Genomic DNA, 26801 nt, shown 5'->3' with positions numbered 1-26801 from the left:
AACAAAAAAACCCCCAGTCTTTGTAGCAGAACCTGATACGTGTTGGTTAGGATACAGGCAAAAAATATCAAAAATGGAAAGCATATAAAAAGTGCAACTGAGTAAACAGCAAGACAAACTGACCCTCCTGCCTTCTGGAGAGGCAAAATGTTTCTGAATGTCACTTGTGGCCCGCGTGTGAGCTGAGTTTGCTGAATCCCAAGCTGATGGCATCGATGAAGGTAGCAGCTTTTCCTGCTTTTGGCAAAATAAATAATGCAAAGGAGAAGATGAGATCTATCGGGAGAAATCTGTTTCTTTCATTGGGGTACCAGGTCCCTACTGATACCAGGGCTCATTCTCGGACTGGGCGATGCTGGACAAGCTAGCTCATCCCCTCGGGCTGCTGTGGTCAGCACTGGGAGAGGGATCAGGATCAAAATCCTACGGCAGCGAGGAGGTCTTCAGCAAAGAAACAGCTCTGCTGTATGGAGGCCCTGGCCTGGCCTAGGGTCCCTGTTCTTTGAGAGAAACACAGCAGCTGGCCCTGGTTGGAAATCGCTTGGGACAGAACAGCATGTTTTTGGGAAGGTTTGACCTCTGCACAGTGGACTTAGCCACTTAGCTCTGTACCCAATTAGCTCCGTGGTTTGTTTTTCTTCATTAAGAAGGTTGCTTGAGACCTGCTTGTTTTCGAGTCCAGCTCTCTTTAATCCGTCCCTCCCACCACTGGGGTTAACTGAACTTCCTGCCCAGCAGCTCCCTTGGCAAATTAGAGAGAAGTAGCGAGACGTTGCCCCTAAGCGTCCCCCCGCGTTGGCCTTGTCCAGCAGAGCCCAGGTAAATTGGGTCACGCTGCCCCAGGAGCGAGGCACTTGAGGTTTGACCTCGCTCCTGTGAAAGCGCGAGGGCAGGGATGGGGATGGAGGCCGGACCGGAGCGACGGCTGAGACAGCTGGATTTTGCAAGCGCTGGGGTGCAGCCGCCCTTCATTTTTGTGGGCGGTTTTGTGGGCGGTTTCCTTTGCTCAGGAAGGAGAAGTGTCTCCCTGTGGGAGCTTTTGTCTTTGCTGGAGAGTGTCTAGGACCATATTGCCAAGATACTTTGGGGCTGGGCTAGGTGAGCACTGAAATCCAACCAATGACTTAAGCATTGTATAAGCTCCATCCCAACCTTCTCCACGATTGCTATGTGTAACTGTCATCTTCGGCATGATGTTGGCCCAAAATCTGACAATTCTCCACCAAATGACTCGCTAGCTTCCTAAAGCCCTGGTCGTACGGAGTTATCTGTTCAGGAGGAGGCAGGATTATTCTGCTCAGCTCTTTTGGGCAGTCCGATGTCAGCCCTGCAAGTGATGGTGATGGGCCAATAAGGATACCACCATATCACAATTCCTACTCGCAGCACAGAAAAGAAGATGAGTGCGCTAACAGGGGAGACTCCTCTTTTGAAGAGAGGCTTTAAATGATGTCAAGAACCACCACAATGATATGGTTTTTACACAAATAATAATTAATTACATGTAAATCAGACTTTTCCCCACCCCTTCCATTAGTATGGTCTTTGCTAAGCTCTCTGTCTTGTTTCTGTCCGCTCGCTCTGACTAGTTGAATGGCAGCAGACATCATTTGCAATGCTAACGTCAGATACAGGTCAAAATGGACAAGGAAAACACAACCCGGGGTTTTATCAATGCAATAACAACCAATTCTGTCTAGAGATGGCAGCATACTGGGGTTTAACCTCTTCGCTGCCACGTAGTAGGAACGACCAGGAAATTACTTTTCTGATCTCTTTTTCCATGTTATTTCCAACTTATTTTCAGCCCTTTCCTTCTCCTGACCACTCTTTTTTTTTTCTTTTCTTTTTTTCTTTTTTCCCTCTTCCTGGTGCTTACTGGAGCATCTGGTAGTGTTTATCTTCCAAGACAAGGGAGGCTGCTATTTTCATAGATACGTAACTAGAGTGAAAGGTTTAATCATTTTTGACGTTGGGCCTTTGCATTAACAAAGTCATAACGGTGGGGAAGTTAAGATGAAATATTATTCTGGCCATTTGAGACAGCATCAACAAAGACATCCGTCACAGGGAAGTTGTGGCTACCTGTATCTCCTTTGCCGGCCGCAGGGGATCGTTTCAGTAACAGGCAGGGCAGGGAGTGAGGACACCATCGCGCCGAGATGGGACTGGTGATGCCACTAGGAACCGGACCCGTGGTGTGTCCTCGCAGGGGTTTCGCTGTGTGCTCCACCTAAATCCTAAAATCTGACAATTTTAGGTCCGCAGTCCCAGAAGTGCCGACGCGAGGCAAGAAACCCACTTTCATCTCTCGCACCGCGAAGGCGGCAGCCTTCCAAGAGGGGCAGGAAAGGAGGTGGTTTAATGCTTGCCAGTGCTCGAGACCTCTGCGTTTGCTTTGGGGTAGGATCCCGGGATTTCTAACTGGGTGAGCACTTGTTTCCCTCCAGGTCGTTGTGGGTGTGAGCAGACTGAATCTGGGAGTGAGGCCCCAGTTCACCCTGCGAGCGCTGCTGCCCGCGTGCCCTGTCCACCGCTGGCAGCTCCGCACCCGGCTTCCAGCGGATCCGGGTTATCCCGGGGGGCTTGGCAGCCCCGTGGAGCAAAGGCTGCGCTGGGAGTCTGGGGAAGCGATAGCGTTTTGAGTTTGATCTCTTGCTCTAGAGAAGTACTGTGATTTTTCTGCAGAAACTTTGAAGATGCAGAGACTGGGTTAATTAGAAGTTGTCAAGATGCAGCAAAAAAAGTGATGCTGTCATCAGAGAGATGTAGAAAGTATCATAGAAATCTGCTGGCAAAAGACAGGTGTCTGTTATCTACAGGGGTGAAGCCGGGCCTGCGCACGGTTATGGCAAAACTTTTCTTCTCCCCCTTCCTCTTGTTTTTAGACACTGTCCCAAACCTGCAGCGATGTTGGCTATGCTGGAAGCAGACGTGCAAAACCTGGAGGGTTGCGGGCTTAACAGCAAGAATAATTTCAATTGCTCATATTGTCCACGCTTCATGAACTGGCCCCATTAGTAAACTTTTATAATAGCATGTCGTATAACTCAAAGCTTCTAAACTAAATGCTGAATCTCAGGTGCTAGAGACTTCCTTCTCTTCCCGCTCCGGCCGTCCTGCTACGGAAGTAGTGACCGAAACTTGGGCAAACCTCTGGGGAGAAAACATTTTTCGGAGGAGATCGCTCTGGGATGGTTGCAAGCCAATGAAAAGGAGCTTAGCATGCAACTTTGCTACGGCAAAGGCTGCAATGCACCAGGCTAATAAACTACCTGTCGTCGTCGTAGGAAGAGGTACGTGGCAGCCTGTCACACGGCAGCACGTCAAGCAGAAGACCTCCAGGCCCAACCTTTGCTCCTTCTCCCGCGGACTAGTTTTGAAGAAGACCAGGCTTGCGACGTCCCGAAAACCAAACGGTGAAATACTAATAAGCTGAAGAGGAGGTGACAGGCGTCGCTAGGGCTCTGCCGCGGCGCGACAATCGCGGGGGTCTGCGGCCGGGCGCCCGCGGCCCCGAACAGAGGGAGCTGCCAAGGCCGCCTGGGCGCGGGCGACTTTGCCCAACCATTTCTGCGTGCAAAAATGCAGATTCAGCAGCACCAAAACGGTTGGCGCACGCGTGCCAAACTTGTCATTTATAAAAACTCAAAAAAGCTCTGACAAATGCTGAAGCTGTTAGTTTTGACACTTCTGACATGAAACGCTTTGATTTTTCATTTTGAAACTACTTTGTGTTCAAAATGTCCTTTAATTTTATTTGCAAGTAAAGGGAGGGGGGGGCTTTTTTTATTCCCCCGAAAAATCAAAATTGAAGTGAAATCTTTGGGTTGACTCAAAATGAAATTGTTCTTGGATTTTGGTTTTGCAAGGTTTTTTTTAGATGTTTGTGTTCAGTTTTGAGTCACTTCCCTCCCCCCCCCCCCCAAATAAATTGCCAGTTGGTTTATCAGGAGCCGCAAAGAGCATCAGCCCTCTAGAAGGGGCACAGCCACCGCAATGGAACAATTTTTCGTGACTCTGTCAGTCACATGCACCAAAAAAGCCTCATCTTGCTTTCCAGGAGATTGAGCTGGTTTTGCATTTAACCGATAAACAATACTATTTCTTTTGCTGCGCAGGATTTTGTTACGTTCTCTGTTTAAACACTACGTTATGTTTTAGTAACGCGAATAATCCCGCTCCCTTCGCCTCTGCGCTCTGCCCCTGGGCTGGGGCGCGGGAGGTCCGGAGACGCTGGCAGCGTTGACAGAGGGCTGAACTCCAGCGTGTCCGACTGCGACGGGGCAAGCCCAGATATTTTGGGAAGAGTCCTTGCTATGTTACGGCACGGGTTGGTAGCGCTAGCGCTGCAGACGCGTTTTGCTTTAAGTCTGAGCTGATTACGGCTTTATTATTAGAGGAACAGCGGGAACTTTGGCACGTGGATTGCTCTGAGGAAGGGGGCTTGGATTTGGGCATTTCTTATTTGTAGGGTGCTGGTGGCACTGAAGGTCTTCCGAGAAGGTCCGTGGCCTCAAAAGAGGCCAGAAATAGGAGGTCCTGAAAGATGTTTTCAATAGGCAAGAAAGGGGAAAGTAAGTTTTGGTAAGAAAATAAAAATTTCACGTATAGTCCCTATTTGTAGATAAATATCTTGAAAAACTTGTATTAAAGTACCCCTATCGTATTTTCCATCACTAACGCCACTGTTTGCTTCCTGCAGGATAAATCTATCTTGTTTTATAAGCTTCCTCTGCGGCCCATCTCCTCTGCTGAAGGAAGCCTGCGCGTGCCGGCAGCGCTCTGCACGTCCCCAGCGCCTTGTGGTGTTTCAAATTAATTGGTCATAGACTTTCAACAAGATTGGACATCTTGTGGTGGTTGCCAATTCACGTACGGCACGTAATTATACTCAGGAAGCAATAGGAATTAGATGACATTAATTCTCATGAATATTCATGTAAGAATCTCTACCAAATTCAGGCAGATTAATAGTCCGGTGCAAATGCAGTGGCTGTTCATTGCCCCCACAGGAAAAGGAACGAGGTGTCGGCTGGCAGCTTGGGACAAACGGAGATGTGCTGGAGAAAAGTTGTCCCTGGTGGCTTCCGATGCTCTTGCCGCTGGAGGGACACCTCGAGGGATGGAGTGGATTTGCATGGATAAGGACGTGGGAAGCTGGCCTTTCGGTCTGCTGCGGAGGCCCTCGGAGGCTGGCTTGATCCAAAACTCACGTCTTCGCGCCAGCACTGCAAACCCAAAGACTCGCACCAGAGCGCTGGTAACCCGTAGTCTATTTTGTGCCCAACTTGTGCTACCCGGTGTCTGAAACTGCCCTCGGTTTTGAAAGGCCAGCTTGTTTAGATCAGAAACTTTTCTTTTTTCATTGATATATTGTAAAACCATATTTTAATTTTAAAAAATATCTAGGTCTGGCTACAGTTCTCATTGGGGTCAATTCTCTTCTCCTCTCTTCTTCCTTCTCCTCTCTTCTTCCTTCTCCTCTCTTCTTCCTTCTCCTCTCTTCTTCCTTCTCCTCTCCCAACTTGAGATTTGAGTTATGTCCCCTTATTTTTCCTTCCGAGCTGGTGCGGGTGTTGCCGACAGCCCTGGGACCGGCCCCCACGCCGGCCTTCTCTGCCTCCTAAAATCTTCTGTCGTGGGGGTCGGCAAGTCAACCCCTCGCCTCCTGCAAGGTATCCGGGCCCAAGACACGTCCTGTGCCATTCACCTGCTCACGTCGAGGCCATCCGAAGGGCAAAACGGCCTCTTCCACCTCTTTGCACAGTATCTGTTGTCCGACTGCTCTGACTCACCCCAGGCCTAAGCATAAAGCAGGGGATGGAAGAGCTCAGCAACCTTGGGCTTCTCCCTGGGACGGAGATTTTGGTGCAGCTCCGGCACGTGGGCGCTCGCGGGCTCTCGGAGCACTGTGGGAAAGTCGGGAGATTTGAAAAACTCCCAAGTCATAAAACCAAGCTGCGAAACCAATATACTTGTCCTTTTTTTAATATGTCCAACTTTTTTTCTTTGGTGACACTGCAGATCTCAACTTTTCATAGAAGGGAGGACGACAGTGGAGGAGGCAGAGGGGCAGGCGCGGGACGGGGCGAGGACACACGCAGCGCGGGCCCGGCGATGCGATGGGCACGGCCTCGTAAGCCAGCCACTGCGACGGGAAGGATGCGGCGGCCCGGCACCGGGGCCGCCGGAGGTGTGGCGCTCCGGGAGCTTGGAAAACATTCCGACTTTACAACAAGTAACACCTATAATTACGGAGGCGTCATCACCTCCATAATTTTTTTCAGCTAACAAGCCGTGGCTGCAGCCCGCGCGCACCCTTGCCAAACTCGGCAGAGCGTTTGCTCTTGGGATGCTCGTGGCGGTGGTGGGAATATCAAGCATCTTTCTCCAGGCACTTGTAAAACAACACAGCAGTAAACAATTCCAGTACAATTAGCAGCTCCGTCGGCGGAGGGGGAGGCAGAAGTCCCACCGCTGTTATTGTCTGCGGAATTAATCACGTTTTACAGAGTTGATGTACTGGTTTAGATTTGCGTCGCTACAAACAAGGGACGAAGCAGTTTCCAATAAACAATGTTTATTCCAGGATGAAATGTAAAACAAATACTTTTCAGAACAGTGAAGGGGGGGAGCTTTGAAAAGTGCTTTTTAGCAGTTTCATCTCCTTTATCTCCCTACCGAAGACAGATACAAGCAAAAAGATCAAGCAAAACAACCAAAGCTTTGACTCCAAGTGTTTTTTTAAGCTAGTTTTGGTCACACGTCGGTGCGATGAGCTGTACTTCAGCCGGGCGCGCTGGGCTGCTGCGGCAGGTTGATCGTGGCACTTTTTGACGGTTGTGCCTTCCCGGCGACGCAGCCCCGGCGCTTTCCCTGCCGCCTCCAAAGATCCCGCTTAAAGTGCGGCCAAAAAAAAAAATCGTCTTTGCAAACACCTATTTGCCACGATTTTCCAACTAGTTATTTAAAGTATAACGACGGGGGCTGAGCGCCGCGGCGGGCCCCGCGCCCCGCGCTGCCGGGAGGTGGCGCCGCGTCCCCGCCGCCGCGGCGCTGCCCGGCCCGCGGCCCGCAGCGAGGGTGCGCGCTGCTGCGCGGCCGCTGCGCCGTCCCCCGCGGCGCGGGGCGGCCGGGCGGCGCCGCTGGGCCCAGGCGGCTCCGCGGACACAAAGGGGCGCGGAGAGAGCGGCCGCGGGACGGCGCGGAGGCGCTGCGGGCGCGGGCGGCGGCCCCGGCGGCGGCGCCCCGCGCAGCCAGCGCGGCGCCCGGCGCAGCTCGCGGCGCCCGCGCGGGGCGGAGGCGCCGCGCTGCCCAGCGCACCGCGCCCGGCTCTGCGCGCTGCGCGGCCGCGGCAACCCCCGCCCGCGCGCGGAGCCCGCCGCTATCGCTAACTTAGTTGCGCCCAAGTTTTCCAGCGGCGCCGCAGCGGCGGCGGGCGGGGGGGGGGGCCGCGCGCCCGCTCCGCGCTCCCCAACTTTCCGCGCGGCCGCCGGATCCGCGCAGGGGAGGGGGGGGGCGCGCAGCTCCCGCGGGCCGGGCGGCGCCCGCAGCAAAGTTGCCGGGGCCGGGGGCGCCGCCGCTCCGCCCCCCCCCGCCGCCTTTTTCTGCCTATTTTTTTTTTCTTGATTTCCCCCCCCCTTTGCACCGAGCCTTGTTTACCCAGCAGGTGGATGTGACGTCAGAGACTGACAACAGCAAAAAATAACAACATGTCCCTCCGCGGGCGGGCGGGCGCCCCCGGGCCGCGGGCGCGGCGGCGCGGGGCGGCGCGCGGGGGCGCGGGCGGCGCGCGGGGCGGGCGCGCGCGCGCTCCCCGGGCGGCGGCGGCGCGCGGAGCGCTCTATTGTTATTTATTGTGTGGCGGAGCGCGCCGCCCGGGCTCGGCGTGCCGGGAGGCCGGCCGGGAGGAGGAGGAGGAGAGGAGGAGGAGGAGGAGGAGGAGGAGGAGGAGGAGGAGTAGGAGAGGAGGAGGAGGGAGGAGGAGGAGGAGGGCCGGAGGGCGCGGGACGGAGAGGCCGCCCCGCTCGCCGCCGCCCGCGCCGGGGCCGCCCGTGCTCGGCAGCCGCAGGCCGGGTCCAGCGGGTGAGTCCGGCGTCTCCCCTCCACTTTCCCGGCTCCTCCCGGGCTGTTGCACTTTTCCCCCCTGCGCGGCCCCGCTCGCTCCTTCCCTCCCGGCCCCACGTGCCCGCCCGCGCCCTCCCCCCCCCCGCCCCGAGCCCGCGCCGCTCGCGCGGGGACCCGCCGGGGGGGCGCTGCGCGGGCGCGGAGTGCCCCCTCCCCGCGGGACCCCCCCCCGCTCCCCGCCCACTTTGGAAACTTCCCCCCCGCCGCCGCCGCCGCCGCCTTGCGCGCACCCTGCGCGGGGTGAGGGGGGCGCGGGGGGGTGCGGCGCCTCCTGCCCCTGTGTCCGCCGCCGCCCCCGGCTCCGCGCTTCCTTCCCGTTTTCCGCCTTGCGCCGCCGCGCAAGGGGCGCGCACGCCCTCAACTTCGCCACTCCGGGCAAGAAGTTGCGGCGGGGCCGTGCCCCCCCCCCCGCCGCGCCGCCCCGCTCCCCCCGGACACCTGTTGCGGCTCCGCGCCCGCGCTGCCCCCTCCGCCCGCGCGGAGCGTTGCGCATCCTCGGCTCCCCTCGCCTCCCCCCGCTTTTTTTTTTGCTTTTTTTTTTCCTCTTTTTTTTTTTTTTTTCTCCCCGGAGACGAAGTGTCTGAATAAACATCTGCGCCGCCCCAGCCCAGCCCCGGCGCAACTTGCTGGGGACCGCGCATCCCGCCGCGCCCCGGGCCGCCCCCCCTCCCCTGCCCGCGCAGAGCCGCGGAGCGGAGCGCGGCGGACGGAGCCGCGGCTCGCTGCGCGCCGCAGCGCCGGGGGCGGCCGCCGGCGCCCGGTAAGTAAAGCCGGGCCGGGCCGGGCTGGGCCGCGGCGCCCCGCGCACCTGCCGCGCCGCGCAGCACCGCGCAGCCCGTCTCCGCCGGGGGGGCGCCGCGAGAGTGCGCGGTGCAGGAGGCGTCCGAGCGGCGAGTCCGCGCCTCTCCCCCCCCCCCCCCACGCTTTCTTTTTTTCTTTTTTGCCTCCCCTCCAAAAAATAAGCAGCAAAGCAGCGGAGCGGCGCGGAGCGAAGCGCTGTCCCCGCCCGGGGCCGCGCTCGGGCTCCAGCGGGCGCGCGGGTCCCGGGGCCGGGCGGGCTGCGAGCGCGGCTGCACCGGCGCCTTCGCCCGCAGGGTTTCAATCGCGAGGTTTTTGCTTCGGGTGAGCGAAGGCGAGTGGGGCTACTTTTCCCCCCCTTCTCTTCCCCCCCCGGTTTCGCCGAGGGCTGTCGGCAGCCGTCGCTGGGCGCAACGCGCCTCCCGGAGGTGCCGCTGCTCGGAGCAGCCCAACTTGGGCGCTCCCAAGTTTAAGGTTTCATTTTTGGTAGCTGCTCTTTGAATGAGTAACGCGTAGATGCTGCTCGTAGCGTGCTGTCTGCGCAGCGTAGCCTTCTGCTTTCGAGAGGACTGGACGGCTATAAGTATTAAAAAAAATTTCTGGGCTGTGTCTGCTTTCCATAGAGTTTTTCTAAACTTGGGTTTTACCTGCTTTAACAAACTGTTACTGTCACTAATGACAGTCTCCTAATTAGACAAACTTTCAAGTACGTCGTCGAAGAAACTTGCTTCTTGTGCTGTTAATCCACGGTTTGCTTTAATTTTGGTGGAGGGAAAACAGGCATTTCACTAGACATGATATTATTTTACAGTTTCTGCTACTGCTGAGAAGCTCCTGCTTTTTTATAATTCTAATTTGAGGGGTTTTGAAATAACTCGAGTTGCCAGAGAAGTAAGTGCACGCAGGGAGGTAGTCTGCATCTTTGCAGCTAAATTTGGGAGAAGGGGAAATCAGGACTACTGGTTTCAATTTCTCTCCTCGGCATCTTTTCCTCTGCACATTTTATTTAAACTATCTCACAGTCGTGCTGAATGGACCCGGGGGCTGGGGGAGGAAGCTGTCCGCTGGTTACCATTCAAAAGGTGTCGGCTAAAATCTCATTGCAAAAAGGTATTGTAGCTTTAACATCTTGCATTGGCAGCATTCTTCCCCCTTAGTCTTTGGATTAGTCATTGTATGAGAGACAGAAAAAAAAAATCACTTTTTTTTTTTTTTTGAAAAAGTAAAGTAAACAGCCTCCAACAAGTGAACCTTGACAACCCAGATTAAGGAAGGCAGGAGAGATCAAACAAAGCTGCTGCTGGGCTGTTGTCAGGAGCTGCCTCACTGAAAGCTCTGGACTATTCGATCAGGCAGCAAGGCTATATGTTCACTTATGCAGAAATGGACCATTACAAATGCTGAGCTTTGTTGTGAAACCAAAGGATAACTTTGAGAAAAATAACTACTATTTCAAACAAGGTTTTCTGTTGCTTAAGGTTTTGACTGCAAAGTTAGTTGTTGTGTATGAGTTGGGCTTTTGGTCTTTTTTTATTTGGAGTGCTAGTGATTTGGCTTGCGGTGTGTACACTTTGAGAGTGACTTAGGATTTGATTTTATTTATGCTGTCTAGAGCCGCAGAGGAGAAGGCGTTTCACTAATATAATGAAAACAGCGTAAAAGTTCTGTGGAATTCAGCTTTGTATTTCTGGATCTCTGAATTGTAAGGAAACATGGATTTTTTTTTCTTTCCTCTGTGTGTAAGTGCTGTAATGATGTATAATAGAAGAGTTTAGTTGTGGTAAAGCATTGTATTTTATATGACTGAGTTCTTAGAGTTTACAAAACTTCTAACATTTTTTTTTCCAAAGCATGTTACCAACCAGTCAGGGGGCACCTTATTTCCGATATTCCAAGATTTTTGTGAAACTATGTATAACTTGACTGCATAGCTAAATTAGATTCAATTACTGTGTAGCTTTTTTCGGTGGAAATGGTAGTAAGGGATATTAGCTGATACTAGGTTTTGCTGTAGTAAACATATCGGATACAAATGTTAATCAAACTGAACCAGTGCAAGTTAGGTTATTTTTGTTGCTTGACACTTTCATGTTTGTGTTCAGACTCTTCACTGCAAACTCTACAGATGTGCCACCTATTTCATTTATTTAAAGCATTCTAAAACAATGGAAATATCTATTAAAAAAATCTGAGGAAAAAGGCTGTTACCCTAACGTATATTAAGCGGGAGGCAGACCAAGTACACATGTACTGAAGAATTAAAAAGTCCCAAACCTTTCCACATAAGTATTTCTTTAGTTAGCAGTGCAGATCACACAATAAGTACTTTATACTTTTTATAAGGTAAGGTTTCATAACCATACTGCATAACTTATTATAAAGCCTGTAGTTTTTTTATGGCATATACTTTAATTAGACAATAAAAAGTATGTGTGTTAAACATGCACATGTATGCTATTAAGCCATTTTGGGTAATGGGTAATGTTTTTTAACAACTATAAACATTTTCTGTTTAAATCTGTTCCACTGGTAATAGTAACTCAGCCAATTTTTATACCGGTAAGAGAAGGAACAGGAAAGTTGAGCAAAGAATTATACATTGGACTTTATTACCCAGCATAGGCTGCAATATGCTTTTCTGTTGGAGAGGCTCACCTTTTTTTAAGAGCTTAAATTTGCATTATCATCTTTGGTATGAAATACTGTAAACATTTTGGCTCCGGAATTATTCTTGTTTTATGGTATTGTAAAAATTAAGGAAAAGGGTGGTAGTAAAAAGGTAAATTTAGGGAATATAGCTTAGCATTTAATGTCCTTACTGCTTGTGGTCATTTATATTGAGAGATTGAACCGGATAATGTAATTCCTTTTGTGAAATGCCTTTTGAGCATGTATTTGTATATCAAATGAAATAACATATGCACACACATATGTAGAGTATGTATGTAAAATACAGTTATTTCTGCAAGGCTGTCCGGTTATTTATAGGACATAATGATACTTCTGTCATCTTAAATTTTCTCAGAGAAGCTTTAATAAATTTAAATAGATTATATGCTGTCAGAAAATAGTATAAATTTTGTTTACGATTCACTTGCTTTAAGGTACTTATACTAAAGAAGCTCATTTAACCCCAAGCCTGAGTAGCATTAAGTGGTGAGAGGAGTCTGCTGAAGAGCTGCCACTGCCCTTTGCTCTTGCGATAATCTTAAATTACTGCGATTTAATTGCAACTTCGAGGCACTGAGCTGGATTTTTTTTTTTTTTCCCTAATGCAGCCGAGGCAGGGTGGGAGAAGATGCGCTGAGGTCCCCCCCCCCCCCCCCCCCCCGCCGCAGGTAGCCGGGCTGCTTTTCGGAGGAAGCGCTTGCGCTGGGGCCTGGCCTGGCCTGCCGGCGTGCCCCCGCCGCGGGGAGCAGGATGGGGCCCGGCCGCGGCTCGGGGACCCGGCGTGCCGCTCGCCATCGCCGCGCGAGCCTGCCTCTGAATTAAGCGGCGCCTGGTGATTATTCCTCGAGCGCTCCCGGCTGCCGAGGGGAGCCGGGCGGCCTGGCACGCGCCCCCGGGCAGCCGCCCCGCGTGGCCCCGGGCCCATCCGGGGCAGGCCGAGGCGCGGGGGCCGGCTGGGGCTGCGCTGCCTCTGCCTTCTGCTCTGTGTCGCTAACTTGCATAACTGAAACTTTAAGTTTTCTCCCTCTTTTTTTTTTTTTTTTTCCCCCTCCGCTCACACCAGCACGTTTTCACACCCCGCGCGCGGTTTAGCAGAGGTATGATGTGCGAGAGGCGCGTGCGGCGCGGGTTTGCAAACGGCCTGCGCTGGAGATCAGCGACGCGCTTGCAGCTGCTCGTAGAGGTCCTGGCTGCAAAACTTCGCTCGTGTGCTCAGAAGAGCGTGGCCGGGCTCGGCGTCCTTGCCTTGATGTGTTTGAAGACGTGTGTAAGTGCTTAGCTATGCCGAAGGCACGGTGCGTTTAAGTCGTGATTCCCGTTGTTTCTCTCGTGGCCAAATCCTTATATAATGTCTCGTTGCAATAGGAAATTGCAAGATTTGGTGTTTGCTAGGACTGCTTTCCTTTGCACGGACAGAAACGCTGCTCGCAGCCTCCTGCTCTCACAACCTCCCGTGCCGTCTGACTCCCGCAGCGATCGCTGCGGTGGTGATTGCAGCTACAGTGGGTTGCAAGGGGATGCCGGTATCATGTATGGGGAAAGCCAGGGTGGAATAACCCATACAGCCTTTAGAGAAAAACTTAATTGTGGGGACTCTGTAGTGTTTTAATTAAAAGGGGGAGGGGGGAAATAGATTTTGTGCTGAAGGCTCAATAAGCTGTTCCGTTTTTAGGAGCTCGGATATTTGTCGATTGGGATGTCTTTAACGTGTGTCCTTTTTTCTCACCTATGCGTTGGACCTACCGAGTTACAGAAGCTGCTGGCTCTGTTAGCGTGCAGACTTCTCTGCAAATGTGCTCCAGGGTTTTGCCTTTCTGCTCTCCTGGCACCGGTCTCTCCCATGCATGCGAGTGAACAGACTTATGTATAACGGCTGTTTGTGTGTGGCAAGAATCCAGAATAATCTGGATAACTTTTTGTTCGGTCCCATCCTGAAAACGAAGGGAGTATCCTACTGAACAGAGAAAACGGAGGAGCCGGGCCAGAATCAGCTCGTCTCTGTACAAAGCATCTGGTACCTGAGCAGGACTAAATAATTTTTCTCCTCTTGTTGACCCTCCCTGTGCCGTTTTTAAAACATCTCCGTTTTAGTGCCTTGAAATTGCAATTAAGTTGTAGTAATTTAAGATTATTGCGAGAGTGCAAAGGGCAGTAGAAGCTCTTTAGAAGTCTCATCTCAACACTTAATGCTACTCAGTCAGGGGGTTAAATGAGTTTCCTCAATGTAAGTACTTAAAGTAACTAAATCGTAAACAAAATTTATACTATATTCTGACAACTAATAATCTATTTAAATTACATTAAAGTATGTGTGTGAAAATTTAATTAAAGACAGAAATACTGTCAAGCCCTGTAAATATCTTGACAGATCTACTGAAATGGAACCCATATCATAAAATATTTACATAGATCTGATACGTTGCAGCGTTTCTGGGAGTGCTCTTCTAAAACTAATTGTAGGCTCTTTTTTCCCCTCCCCGTTTCCCATTCAGTCGGAATGGTCTCGGAAAGTAATACAAATACATAAAGCGTTTTATTCAGATGATCCTCAAGTGTATTGTTTACTGTTAATCGGTCTCTCTGCACAATACTTGTCACTGCTGTGTTTTTATTAGAAGTGCCTATTTCCTCCATAAGTTACTTTAGAGCTGCTGCTAATTCAGGTGTAAACTCTGAAAACGCAGGCATCTCATGCAAAGCACTCACGTTTTACGGTATTCGCAGCGTGACAGCGTCAGATGTGTAATCTTCAAGTCGACTTTCCTCTGTGGGTCCGGCTACGGGTGAAATGGCCCGGAGCACCGTGCTGCAGGCTCTGTTGCTGCTGCTGATTTAGTTGATTTTTCAGACAAAGTCCTTATGGTTTCCCACCCCCCCAGCGCTTTGGAGGATGTGTGAAGGCGTTTCCCGGAGCACGAGGGCCCGCGGGACCCCTCGCCGCCTCGTCGTGTTGCTGCCGAGAGCCAGGGTCCCGTGTCTTCCCCACGGAGTTTTTGGGGTCCCCTCTCCCAGCTCCTCACCCAAACTGTTTATTCGTTAATTAGCAGGTGAAGCACATGAGCACGTGGCTGCACTGGAGCAGTCGGGCTTCCCAAGGCATCTCGGGAAACCCTTCCCGGCTTTACGCGACCGGAGACGCGCTATTGCTGATTTAGATAGCGGAGCTGGTGATGCCGAAGTGTTGTTAAGAGAGAGATAAACAGAGGGAGCAGAGCAGTAAGTAGAATGTCATGTCTCTATTAAAAAGATGGAGATAAAGGAAGATAAAATGGTGAGGGGGATTGGCTGTGCGTTCAGAGCGGCAGCAGAACATCTGATCGCAAGAATCGGTGCAGAAGTCCCGGGCCGGGTTGCACGTGCGATTAACATGGAAGCGCGGCCTGCATCGCTGCAAATATCATAGCCCTCGATTTCCCGTTATTCTTTCCAAAAGAGGTCTTAACTGCTCTAGAGCTGTCCATGCCTGGGTGAAAAGCCCCTTCCCTCGCTGCCCGTTGTGCGTGCCCGGTGCTCGCTGGGCGCTGCCGGAGCCGCGGTCCCCTCCCGCGTTTCGCCTTCGCGCCTGGGGCTCGGTCCTCGGCTTCGCGGCAGGGTGACAGCAGCGCCGATTTCTGCACGTTTGGGTCTTTTTCTCGGCCGGGCTGCTGGTGGTAGAGGCCGCTCTGCAGAAGTGAAAAATGTAACGGGTTGCGGAGCAATGAGCGGCTGCAGCGGGAGAGAGGGGAGCCGTATTAATTTTGCCGGTTCTGTAATGAAACGTGCAGCATAACATTAAATCATCGCTGCCTTGTTTGCTGAAAGGGTGTTAATCATTCCATTAAGAAGGATTAAGTAATTAACTGATATTTCTTTAGGAAACAGTGTCAATTTTTAAAAGCGCCTTATTAATGAAGTGGAGTGAATACCGAGTTTACATTTCTCTCTCTGCTCCCGGAGAGCTGGGCGGCGAGAGGGGTGGGAGCAGCCTCCCGGAGAAGGTTTGGGAATGGCAGGGTAGGAGAATAGGTTTTCTTGCGACTAAAATGTGACATTGTAATAGTGTTTCAATTACGAGGCTGTCTTTTATGACTTTTGTCAGCTGTGTTCCTTGCAAACCTTATTTCATGAGTGGCCTATTTGGGATTAAGAACTTAAAACCTCCTTGAAGTGTTCATCTTGGTGCGCGCTCTCTCTCTCTCTTTTTTTTTAAATAATAGCTTTTATGTTGTAATAGCAAGCTAGCTGACAGTGAGTCATGAACTCTATCTTCTGTGAACCTCATGACAAATTTTTGCTCGCCGGTCAGGCAACGCGCTTAGTTCATCCAGCCCGGTTCCCACATTTTAGGCTTGCAGGAGGAAGAAAAAACTCCGTTGGCATCAGTGGTGTAAATCCGGCTTTTCTCCTGTTGCAGCAGTCCTCTCAAAAGCAGTGTCAGTGCTGCGTGTTGCGGGGAGCAGTTCAGGGGGACCCGGAGCTCGTGGGGCTTCCTCGGAGAGCGGCTCCTTCCGAGGTTTCGGGAGCAGGAGCCGGCCGGGAACGGACAAGTCCGGGGAAGGATGCGGTGAGGGCAGCTGTTGGCGTTGGGGATCGCTCAGTAAGGTCCAGCAGACGCTTAGGAGAGGGCGCGGAGAGTGATGGAGATGCTCGTCCCAGTTTTGTTTTGGAAGGACCAAGTCCAGGAGCCCTGGCTGGAAGGGGTGCGGGAGCCGGCGAAGCACCGCGCGGGCGCTCCCCCATCCCGCCCCGACCTCACCGCCTTTCTCCTGTTTTTTGCCTCGACGGGGAACGCAGAATTTGGCGTTTCCTTGCCTGGTTGACACCGTTTCTCACAGAATGGCCCCTCCTCCTAATATTGCAGTGAGTGATGCTGGAACTTCACCCAGACGGGCATTTTCCCTGAGTGATAGGAATTCTGCCCGGCAAATAGCATAATACAGTAGCGGCAATTACGTTAGTATTGATACGCTGTGCTTTCATAACTGCTCCACTTCTCCGGCAGGGCTCCTTCAGACAGCAGCATGCAAACTCTGCTGATCGGTGAACTGCAGATTATTTCCTCCCCCGCCCACCGTGGGCGAAATTCATAAATAGGTGCAGTTCAGCGCGTACAATATGAGGCAGCCGGATTTTGTTTCCTTTATGTGGCATAAGCCCCCCAAACCTCTGCTGAAATCACGGGAGCTTCCTTGGGTGGATTGAGTTTAAAAATAAAAGAAAAATAAAGAAAAAAAAATCATTTTGTCCCTGAGAATAAAATTTCTGAATATTCACGTAGGTCCCATATAATAAAAAACTATCTAGATGTTTGTGTAGACCATCATAGCCTATATGTACCTTAGATTTAGAGGAGAGATTTTTCTCAGTACATTTTGCAATAATAAGGTGATAACATCTCTGGTGGTTTTTTTTTTTTTTTAGAGTTGTGTCAAGGACCCAATCCTATTGCTATTGAATTAAAGTGAGAGCTGGGAGAATGGGGTCTCTGAAATAGTTTGTAGTAAATTGTTTTTGTTAGATTTAAATTATATGCTTGTGCATTCTTGTTCAGGTAATGAATATTAGGGTTTTTTTAAAGCTCCTGAATTGTACCTTTGAAAAAGTGAAAATGTATTTTTCAGTGATAAATTAATACTAAAAAGGCTTTGCAAGAGGAATGTTAAAAGAATGCAATGCGATTTCAGTTTGTGCAACTATTTTAGTTATTCTCTGGCTAACCCATTTTAGTTTTTGAGGGCCAGTAGTGTAACGAATGGCTGTCTTATTCAGGAAATCTTTTTAATCCATCATTTCAGTTACAGGATTTAACTGAGAATGGGAGAAATGGGAGAAACTCATCTTGGTATACTTTAGCAGATATTATAACATGTACATTTGTTCTGTTTCCCCCCCTTCATTGCTATGAAAACAGTATCTGCAACACTCAAAAAAAAAAAAAAAAAAAAAAAAAGGCATTTCATAAAAATTGGAATAGAACATTACCTGTGAATTAAGCTAAAATATTTTAAGACAGCCTAGCATATTCCTAGCGTTAAACAGCCAGAGAAGACTAGATATTTCCTATTTATTTTTCAGATTGGCTGGAATATGGTCTTTCCGGAAAAGAGTACTTGGCCAGTTTAAGTGCAAGACTGGCTTTTTAGTGAGTGCTTTATATTTGCTTAGGAACTCTTTTCATGCAGAAGCATGTATGAAAATGGAAAGTTATTAACTAGGATTTTTAGGGATTATAATAGATGCCATTAGGTTGAGGTGCACTCATAGAGAGGTAAACTTGTAAATCTGAAGAAACTGAAAAATAGTAGAGAGCGGCTTCTGGCTCTGTTATCAAACTTGCTGCATAAGCCAGAGTTTATGCACTGTGATAATGCTAATGACCAGCAGAACCAATGATGCATGACTAGAGGAAATCAGTGGTATAATCAGAGAAAGTTATCAGGTTTTTGTCATTAAATATTAGTGATAAATAATACACTTCATTTTGAGTGAAATGATAATCTTTTGTAATTTAAAGGGAAAAATAAAAATGCATTTGTTTCGGCATAATCTCCTGGCAGTGGCCCTCCAGTGCTGTTTGTCTTTACTACGCGTGGAATATTTTTGCAGCTATTTGAGGCGGCTGTTTATAGCCGAGTGTTTTATTTAAGTTACTAGTTTGTGCAACACAAAGCTAATTACGTGAGACCTGAATCAAAGAGGAGCTGTTTAGTATAAACTAGGAATCTCCTTTTATTTTCTGCTTAAAAATGCTAATGCTGTAGCAAATCTAAACTGTGCGCTCCATGTAGCGGCTCCCCTGGAAAAAATACTCATAACAAGACATTGGCAGCAGGAAAGAAGTTGAGACAAAAGATGCAGATAAAAGATGTATTAGATCTCATTTTGCAAGTTAAGTTAGTGGAGGAACATGGAAGAGAAGTATAGCTTAAACTGAAGTAAGGGGGATATTAATAGTCTCTATAAAGGACAGTTTTCACCAGGAAAAAAAAACAATCTGGCTGGCTTTTTTTAGCCGAACGGGCTAACACCCAGTGTAAATCTGTGTCATTAACTGAAGTAATGCGTGATTTTTAGAACATGGCTTTCCCTCCTGTGGAGCTTTGCCCGCGGAGGCTCGTATCCCCGGCTCGAGGCACACGTGGTGCAGGGCTTTCCTTGCAAATACTTCGGTCGCGAGCCGCGGGACGCTGTTCGGACGGATGCTGCCGGTTTTGCCCCATGGGCGGCTTTGTACCGCGGCCAGGATCTGCCCACCACCCTTCGGAGTCGTGTTCAAACGCGGGATCTCGTCTCGAGCTTCCAGAATTAGGTGGCGCAGTGAGTAAACACCGCTTACTTGCCAGTTCTCACATCCTCTTTTGCAGCGAGTATTGCAGCAAATCCTGCACTTTTGACTCATTTCAAAAGTTCTTCACTGATTTGAAGCAAATCTCGCCTGGCTTTTGCGAAAGAGCTGTAAGTCTGGCCGCAGTTCCTGAATGCACGGTCTTTCTGTGCGGGAGTGTAATATGCTTGATTTGGCCTCGGCATAAACTTGGGCAGCTCTGAGTAACTTTAGCTAGAGTTATGTGCCTGTATCTAAAGGTAAAATTTGGCCTGCGGTCGTCCCTTATTGAAAGCTTTATGGAAATACTTTGTTCTTGCTACACACAAATATTTACATTCTGGTGGGAAGATTCCTCCTCCCCCTTTCTTTTTTACTTTATGCCACAAGCACGAGGAGGGGCTGGAAGATATTACGCTTATTGCCCTGTCAATTTAAAACAAGGCAGAGGTTTTCAACTAGCATTTTTCATAGGTCCAAAAAAAAAAAAAAAAAAAAAAGAAAAAAGCAAAAAAAACCCCAAACCAAAAAAACCCCCTAAATGTCTGTATTGGAAGCAGTGTCTCCTTGTCTGGCTGCAGCCAGCCTTCCAGGGTGGGACGTGGCTTCTGCGTAACCCTACAGGTAAATCGCAATGGGGAGGGCATACGGAGCAGAAAACTTCCCTGGAAAAATAAAACCGGTGTAGGGTATGACCCCTGTTTTAAAACCAGCACATCCGGATGTTTGTGTTCATGGTGTTGAATCACCTACGTGTGTCAGCCTCTGCCTGGTGGATGCTCTCAGCAGAGCGAGGAGGAGGGCGCAGGTCGTTCTGCGGGCGCGTTGCAGCGGTCCACGCGTACCCGGTGGCTAAAGGCTTTGCAAGGCGACCGCTCTCGCTTTACCTTCTCAGAACTCTTCTCAGATGAAGAGCGATACTGCTTTTGCAGACTGACAGCGTGCTCGGTGCTGTATGTGGCGAGGATTTGGTTTGGTTGTAGCTAACTAGATGGAGGCGGTGGCTGTTGCTGGAGCAGAGCTGCCTGCTCCTCGCTGTCTGCTCCCTGTGCTGTTCCCATCGCTTCCCTGCCCTTCCGCGACTCCCGTCTGACCAGCGAGCGCGGCGACTCGGGGAGCTAACCCGGCACAAAACGAGCTTGAGCGGGGAAAAGGTTTTCTGCCGGCTGCGCATCCTGGTTTGACTCTGAGGTCAGACAAACGATGGGGCCAGCGCGAGGAGGGGGAGAGGACCACCGCCTTGAGGAGCCACCGGCCTCGTGGTGGGCTTAGCTTATAGCGTGACGCCTCAGCCAAAGGCTCTGCTCGCAGGCTTTCTGCCCGGATCCGCTCTTCTGCTTCCGTGCGGACGAGAGGCGTGCTTAACCTTAACCGAAGCCCTGTGTGTCTGGCACTTGGTCCTGCGGTGCTCTGAGGACAGAGCAGTTTGGGGTCCCTGGTGCTCCTCCTCATCTTTGGGGTGAGCTAGCGTGATATAGTGCCCTTCGCCTGGAGGTGTGTTTGAGGCATGCACACGCGTGCTCGGAGCAGCGGGAAGAGCTTGTGCCGCGTGAGCTGGGTGGAAAAGGGGAGAGGAGCCCGTGGTGAGTGGAGGGCCATGTCCCTGGGTGGTCCGCTGGCTGAAAGCTGGTAGTAACGGACCAAAGACTTCCAAGGAATAGAGATGGAAAAAACACTTTCCTAAGGAACACCCCTCCGCCAAATTTTAGGCCCATAAGGGGCACAAACCCTGCTTGTCTTGCGTTTCCTTTCAGCCTTTCCGCCGTCCCTCCGCTGCTCCGCTTGCACCGGCTGCCCTGCGATGGGTTTCTAGCGAAACCTGTTGATGGTATCGAGGCAGAGGCAGCTAATGCAAGCAGGGCTTGGTATTCGCTTCCTTAGCGGTGCTCTGTTAGTGCCAGTCACTGAGGTCACTAATGTGCATTTACTCAAGAATCTAGCATGACTTTTTCTTTTCTTCCAGTGTTCTTCTCTCCTGTTAGCAGTAAGTGCTCAGCTGATCCAAGGTTGGATATTTTTGATAAGGGCATTAAGAGATATCTGGGTTACAAGTTGCTATTGCATTTTTTTTAAATAACTTATCTGTGTGATAAGCAAATACAGCTGTACATAAAACTTGAATGCAACCATATATCCAACCTGGGAAACTAACTTTTGAGTTAACGAACAGAAATTGATGAGGAAATATGTAACCAGAGCTCAATAGCATGACGCTGGCTTACACCAACTAAAGATCTGACTTTATTTACTCTCCACGTGTTAGTGTGAGAACATATATGTTTGGTGCTTGTGATTTGGAAGGTGGCTTGGGCGTGTGACTTCCAGTGTTAGATACTGTGATTCAGACTCAGTCTCGATACCCATGCACTGATAATCATGCAAAACACCCTCCGCTTTGTCTGGTGCGAAGACTGGTTGAAAATGCCAGGTGTTCGGCGACTCGTATATGTGGTCGTTAATGCAGTGTTAGGTTCACTCAGGCTTGTATTGGGTTTTTGAGTAAAGCTTTAAATACGGTTTATGCTTTTATTGCTTTTGAAATTGGTGCAGGTGCAGGTTAACAGGAAGTGAAACGCTAGGAGCCCCGAGGGAGCTTCGTTCGACTCGTGCCAAGCAGGTACGGCGTACGAGCGTTATCACCTCGCTGATAATCTGGCGTAGCGCTGGCGTTCACACGTGGCGCGGGGATTACGGAGGTGAAGTCACGCCGCAGCCTGGCACGGGCTGGCGCGTTCCTGAGACGCTGCGGGCCGGCCGTGCGGCTCGAGGACCCCGTTCCTCCCTCCCAGCGAGCTGAGCAATGCCGAGCGAGGGGGGATCTCCTTATCTGTGACAACTTTGCTTTCTTGAGCAATCACTCAGTTGCTAACGGTGCAGACCGTCCATATGCACAAATCAAAAGGGATTGGTATGTTGTTGTTTTAGGAGGCATTAACAGCCAACGAACAGTGTTGTCAGATGTCTCCGACTTTCTTCTAGCCCTTCTGCATAACGGGTGTGTTGTTGACGGGGCGTAAATGAGGTGGGGTGAGGCTGCCCCATAAGTGATGCGTTTTACTTCCGAGCAGCTGAGCAATTCGGGAGGAGGCCGAAACAGCGGAGCTGTTGGCCGGTGCACGAGGAGGTGCCAGGTGCCCATCAAGCCTTCAGCCTCGCTCGCCCGCTGCAGTTGCTGGAGCCGGGGCGCCGTGGTCTTCACCGGCCGTGCCACGCTCGGCACAGCCCGTCGCGAGTGCGGGGTCACGTGGTGCCAGCGATGCTTGCCGCGTCGAGACGCGTCTGGGGGAAGCGAGACCGTGAGCCAGCTGTCTGTCGCGGGGCCTCCCTGGTGTTGCACAAAGCTGTCTGGCTGCTTCAGCCGATGGCCCTTTTACTACCTGTTTTTGCATTGTCTTGCTCAGGAATTTGAATGTGGAGTCTGTGAAGCGAGGCATCAAAGCATTAACCCTTGCTTTTAATTATTATTTCTTTTTCTCTTTGGAAAGAAATAGCAGACAGAATAAAACAATCATTATCCACCTTTCTCTTCCTCCTCGTTTCATGCCTGACGTGAGTCACCAGATCTCGCCAGTGCTGCGTGCAGTTTGAGAGCCGTCCGGGTGAAGCAGTCCTTTGAGGCAGAAGTGCAGTCTTTGGCCCATGCTGCCTTCAGCCCTGTTTCTTTGCTCAGTGGTGGTTGCGGCACTAGATCTCCAGGGCTGTCTGTGCAGTTGTACAGCCTCCTAAATAACAAACCTCGCGTAAGGGTGAGCTGCTGTTCCTACGTGGCAAAAGCACATCTGCCTGCAAGGTTAATTGCTCGTTGTGCTCCTCTATTTTCCTCTCTCTTTCTAGGCCGGTTTGAGAGTTTGTTCAAGAGAGCCGGTGTGATGATATCAGGGTATAGGGCCTCCCGCTTACCAGCCTGCGTGCACAGCGAGTGTCTGGAAAAATGCCCCCTCCAAGTCATTACGAATTAAGTGTCAAAGACAGAAGCAGAGATGAAGCTCTGTGAGAAGACCTATGACTTGATCCAAGAATTATGCGATGTGCAAAGATGGAGAGAAAAGCAAAACTTCTCATCCAAGACGTCTAGGCTGCGATGCTCCTGCCCCAGGGCCCGCTGGAGCCTGGCTGGAGCTTTGGTGCAGCCCGCCGAAGTCTGCTGAGATCTTTGCTGTCCCATCCATGCTAGAGGCCAGCACGTGCTAGCCAGCACCTGAGGCTGTAGCGGTGTAATTGGGAGATCTTGTAGGAGCTCTAGATTTAGTTGGTGAAGTTGCCCATGGTTGTTAGCAGCTGAATTTGGCTGTAAAGCTGACTCTGCTGCATTGTCCTGGTTGGAAGCCACATATACATCGTATTCCCTGAACGCACCTGTCTGGTGTGCGGGGACGTGCAGGAGGGGCTTGAGGTTTCATAATGGGAGAAATTAGTCTTGGTGCGAGAAGGCGAGTGCAGAAATCCTACGTTCGTGTGGCTCGTTACCCAAACCCCATCATCGTGGTAAGGAAACGGGAGGGATCGCCATGAGAATCCAGGATGTCCGAAGCCAACAAGGCAGGACCCATGCATCAGCCTGTACGGAATGATTAAAAAAAGTCAGGCAATGGTAGATGACCCCTTGGTTTTACAGAAGTGTAGTGTTGAGCTCAAATTGAGAACAACCTTGAAACGGCACAGATTTGTAAAACTGTACGCTGGGATTTTAAAAATTACCTCAATTGGAATCCTGGAAGCATCTGTTACATAATTAATGCACTTAAAAATATACTCTATTTATGATTAATCCAGGACTGTAGTGTGTGTGTGCTAGTTAAATGTCTAGATCCCAGGGTGCAGTGCGAGGAACAAAATGCAGTTGTAATCTGTTTGACGGTTATAGGAAAGGACATTTTCTACAAATAAATATATTTTCCTTAGCCTCTTTATTTGTGAGGGCCAAGCTTATGTCTGTTGTGCTGAGTTTGTTGACTGGTAAATGTTTTGAGACTTATTCTGGTAATCTTGTAGATCTACTGGAAAAAATAACTCAAGAGTAATTAGGGAGATTGACCGTACAGTAATGTACCATACGTGTGACAGTGCTACTGGTTTGATGATCTTGAGTATGGTACATACAATTAAAAGTGCTAAGGCTCTGTACTGTGAAGTGTTTTGAACAGTCTGAGATACACAAATGCTTCAGGGGCTGCATGTTTCACGAAGGATAATTTGGCAAAGTTACCGAACGTCTTGGGTCTGTTCTCCAAAGAAGTGTTTGAGGGTGAGACTTCCCCTTGATGAGAGCGGTTGAGCATGCACGGTAATTATCCAAGCAAGCACAAGTACAGCTTGACAAATCTCAGCCTGCACAGTTTTTTATCAGGGAGGTTTTGGGGGTTCTCCAGCCGGGTGTGCGCGGAGGCTTGTGGATTGGCACCTGGGTCCTGGAACGGTTTCTGGCATCTCGCTTCCTCCGACAGGTTTTTCTCTCCTCCGTTTCTGTTCCTTTTTTCGCCCCTCCTCATCCGACCGCTGTCTTGCTGGGTTGGTGTGGGACTGTGCTGTGTCAAACCCGACTCATCTTCCGCCTTGTCTCGTTTTCGTTACTGTTTTGCAAACAGCCCGCGAGGTGCGCGCCGGCAAGGGAGGGGGAGCCTGGAGGTGCCGTGGTGGGACGTGGGTGGCCGGGGGCTCCCGCGGGTTTCTCCACCCTCCGTGGCCCAGCCGAGCACCTCAGGTGCGGTCGCAAGAGCCACGCGGTGCCGTAGAAGCTTGTAAAAGCTCCAAAATGAACCAGTGGTTGGTTATTTATTTACTTAAGTGTGCAGTCGCGGGGGGTGCTGGCTTCGAGGCTCGGCGCTGCAGGTCTCGCTGCCCCGGCGGGGCTGGAGGCGCGTGCGGGAGAGGCACCCGGCGAGCTGGCCCTCCTCCCCGTCGCGCCCGGGGACTGGCGTTTCCCACCCGCTGCCGCGGGTTATTTCTGCGCTGCCGAGCCCTCTCCCGACACCCGCTCCAGGCGCCGTAAGGGGGAGGCGAGTTTCAGAGATCTCTGGTCCGCGGGCGGCGTTCTTGGCTCTCCCTCGCCGCCGATCCAGATGGGAGCGTCGCTTCTGCCGCTTCCCGCTCTATAACGCGAAACCCTTGTTATCTTGCCGTGTGAAAGCACGCTCAGCATGGGCTTCTCCTTTTAGTCCTGAGGAGAGATTAACGTCGAGATACATGCGTGCCAGACTGTTTGTGTTTCGAGAAAATTGGGACAAAAAATTGATTACTATTGGTAACTTAATTTTCTGCAAACTAAAGAGCCCCAAACAGAAACCCACTTCAAAAGCTCTCTTTTCTTTTTCTTTTACAAAGGAGATGTTTTAACCGTATTTCAGTGGTCTAAGGTTTCAGCCACTTTCTTTGATACAGATTTGTGTGAAAGCAGTTGTGTTAGACAGAAGGAAATGATAAAATCTCAGAATTAAGGCATGGGATGAGAAGGGCAGTGGGGAGCATGAAATTGAGACATGTTCACTTCTAACAAGCGTTCCTCCAAACAGACCGCGGTTCCTGGGCTCCTCACAGGTCAGGGCACCGGTGCTTGGTGAGTTTAATGGATTGGGGTGGGCGACTGATAAAAACAAGCAAACAAAAAAGATTTTTAGGAAAAGGGAAAAAAAACTGGTGACTACCATAGTACAAGTTTATTTTTAGACCTTGAACGCGTTTGAATTGCTACCATTAGAAAAAAAAAAACTTCTTAGCTCACATTATCCTCTGGATTTCTTTAATTTATTTTTAAAGTGGAAATTTTGCAAGCTGACGTTTTGCAGCATGCGTAGTACGAGTTGGCTGACAGCATTGTCTGGCAAAAGAAATAACCAAATTATTATTCAGTCATGGGTTTTTAACAGCCGCAAAGCAAGTGGATGTTAACTAAATGATGCAATTTATTCCCTTCCTGCTTATTGCCAGCTTGCCTATTACAGAGAGACTGCCAGCTTTAAATAAGTGGTACCCAGATGGTAGTCGCATGACGCCCACTTGGTTACAGAGCCTAAGCAGGGAATAACTCGGCAGCCACTACAAGCTGTGGGTCAATTGAGGGGGAATGCCTGTTGCTTCACAGTTTTGCATATGTAAATCTGTTAATGTTACGGCGGTATTGTGCGGTCTAAACACAAGCGCTGCCTTTCTCTGGGGCCCCGATGAACTTGGACGGCCGCCCAGCTAGCGAGGCCGGGCGGGAGCGCTGCCGCCGCGGCCGCTTCCTCGGCGCGGACCCGCGGCTTCCCGGATGCTTCCCGGGCTCCGCCGCCGGAGAGCCCGGCCGATGGGCTCGTGGCAGGGACGGCGCGGGCTGGTGAGGCCGGACCGAGCGCCCGTCCGTCTGGTTTTATCCCCAGGCGCTCGGCTTGGCCCGGCCCGCGTGCGTCTGCCGCTCTCGCGCTTTCCTTCTCCGCCTGCCACGCTTCTGCGCGCCGTTTCATCAACTACAGATGTGGCACACAGCCGTCTCCCAAAAGTCATGAACTGCGTCGTCTGCGCGGCTTAACAGCCAACATCTGCTGCAGCCGCCTGACGGAGACGGCATGGAAGCAATTTGGGGGAGCGCGCTGCAGCGCTCTCCCTCCGTCTCCGCTTCGGCCCCTATAGGCGGTCACTTCGGATTAATTGCGTCGAGGTAGCACACTGCAAAAGCTGGTTTTGAATCCGATTCGCCTGTCTTTTTTTTTTTTTTTTTTTTTTAATTATTATTATTTTAGAAGAGGTAGTTAAAATTGTTTGACATGGGAATGCTTTTTATTGTTGATCGTTTCTGGTTCTGAAAAGTTTATTACAATGGGTGAAAACAACAACCAAAAAAAGCCATAAAAAGCTGGGGCCGTAATATGCTTAAAGGCTCAAAAAGTACCAATAGTGTTGATTTAACCAAAGAAAACGTTCCTGG

At 50.6% G+C, this 26801-nt stretch overlaps 1 protein-coding gene and 1 long non-coding RNA gene across 11 annotated transcripts in view; one reads left to right on the top strand and one right to left on the bottom strand.

Moving 5' to 3' along the window:
• Window positions 1-6566: 6566 nt before the first annotated feature.
• LOC135329713 (uncharacterized) lies at window positions 6567-7916 on the bottom strand. The gene is made up of 2 exons (XR_010391296.1): window positions 7666-7916; window positions 6567-6900 (listed from the first exon to the last, which is right to left on the bottom strand). It is a non-coding gene; the product is annotated as an uncharacterized LOC135329713 (long non-coding RNA).
• An 18-nt stretch (window positions 7917-7934) lies between these two features.
• The window catches only part of FOXP1 (forkhead box P1), a 376121-nt gene continuing 357254 nt past the window's right edge, over window positions 7935-26801 (top strand). For 9 of the 10 annotated variants that reach the window (XM_064519202.1, XM_064519196.1, XM_064519200.1 and 6 more), the window contains exon 1: window positions 7935-8088. The gene's annotated coding sequence lies outside the window, so the exon portion shown is untranslated. Of the gene's footprint in view, window positions 8089-8686; window positions 8891-26801 lie in introns of those variants that run through there. The other variant, XM_064519192.1, reaches the window with a different exon arrangement.

The sequence above is a fragment of the Dromaius novaehollandiae genome, chromosome 12 (genome assembly GCF_036370855.1).
Source record: "Dromaius novaehollandiae isolate bDroNov1 chromosome 12, bDroNov1.hap1, whole genome shotgun sequence".
Lineage (NCBI taxonomy): Eukaryota > Metazoa > Chordata > Aves > Casuariiformes > Dromaiidae > Dromaius > Dromaius novaehollandiae.
This window is presented reverse-complemented; position numbering and strand designations above follow the sequence as displayed.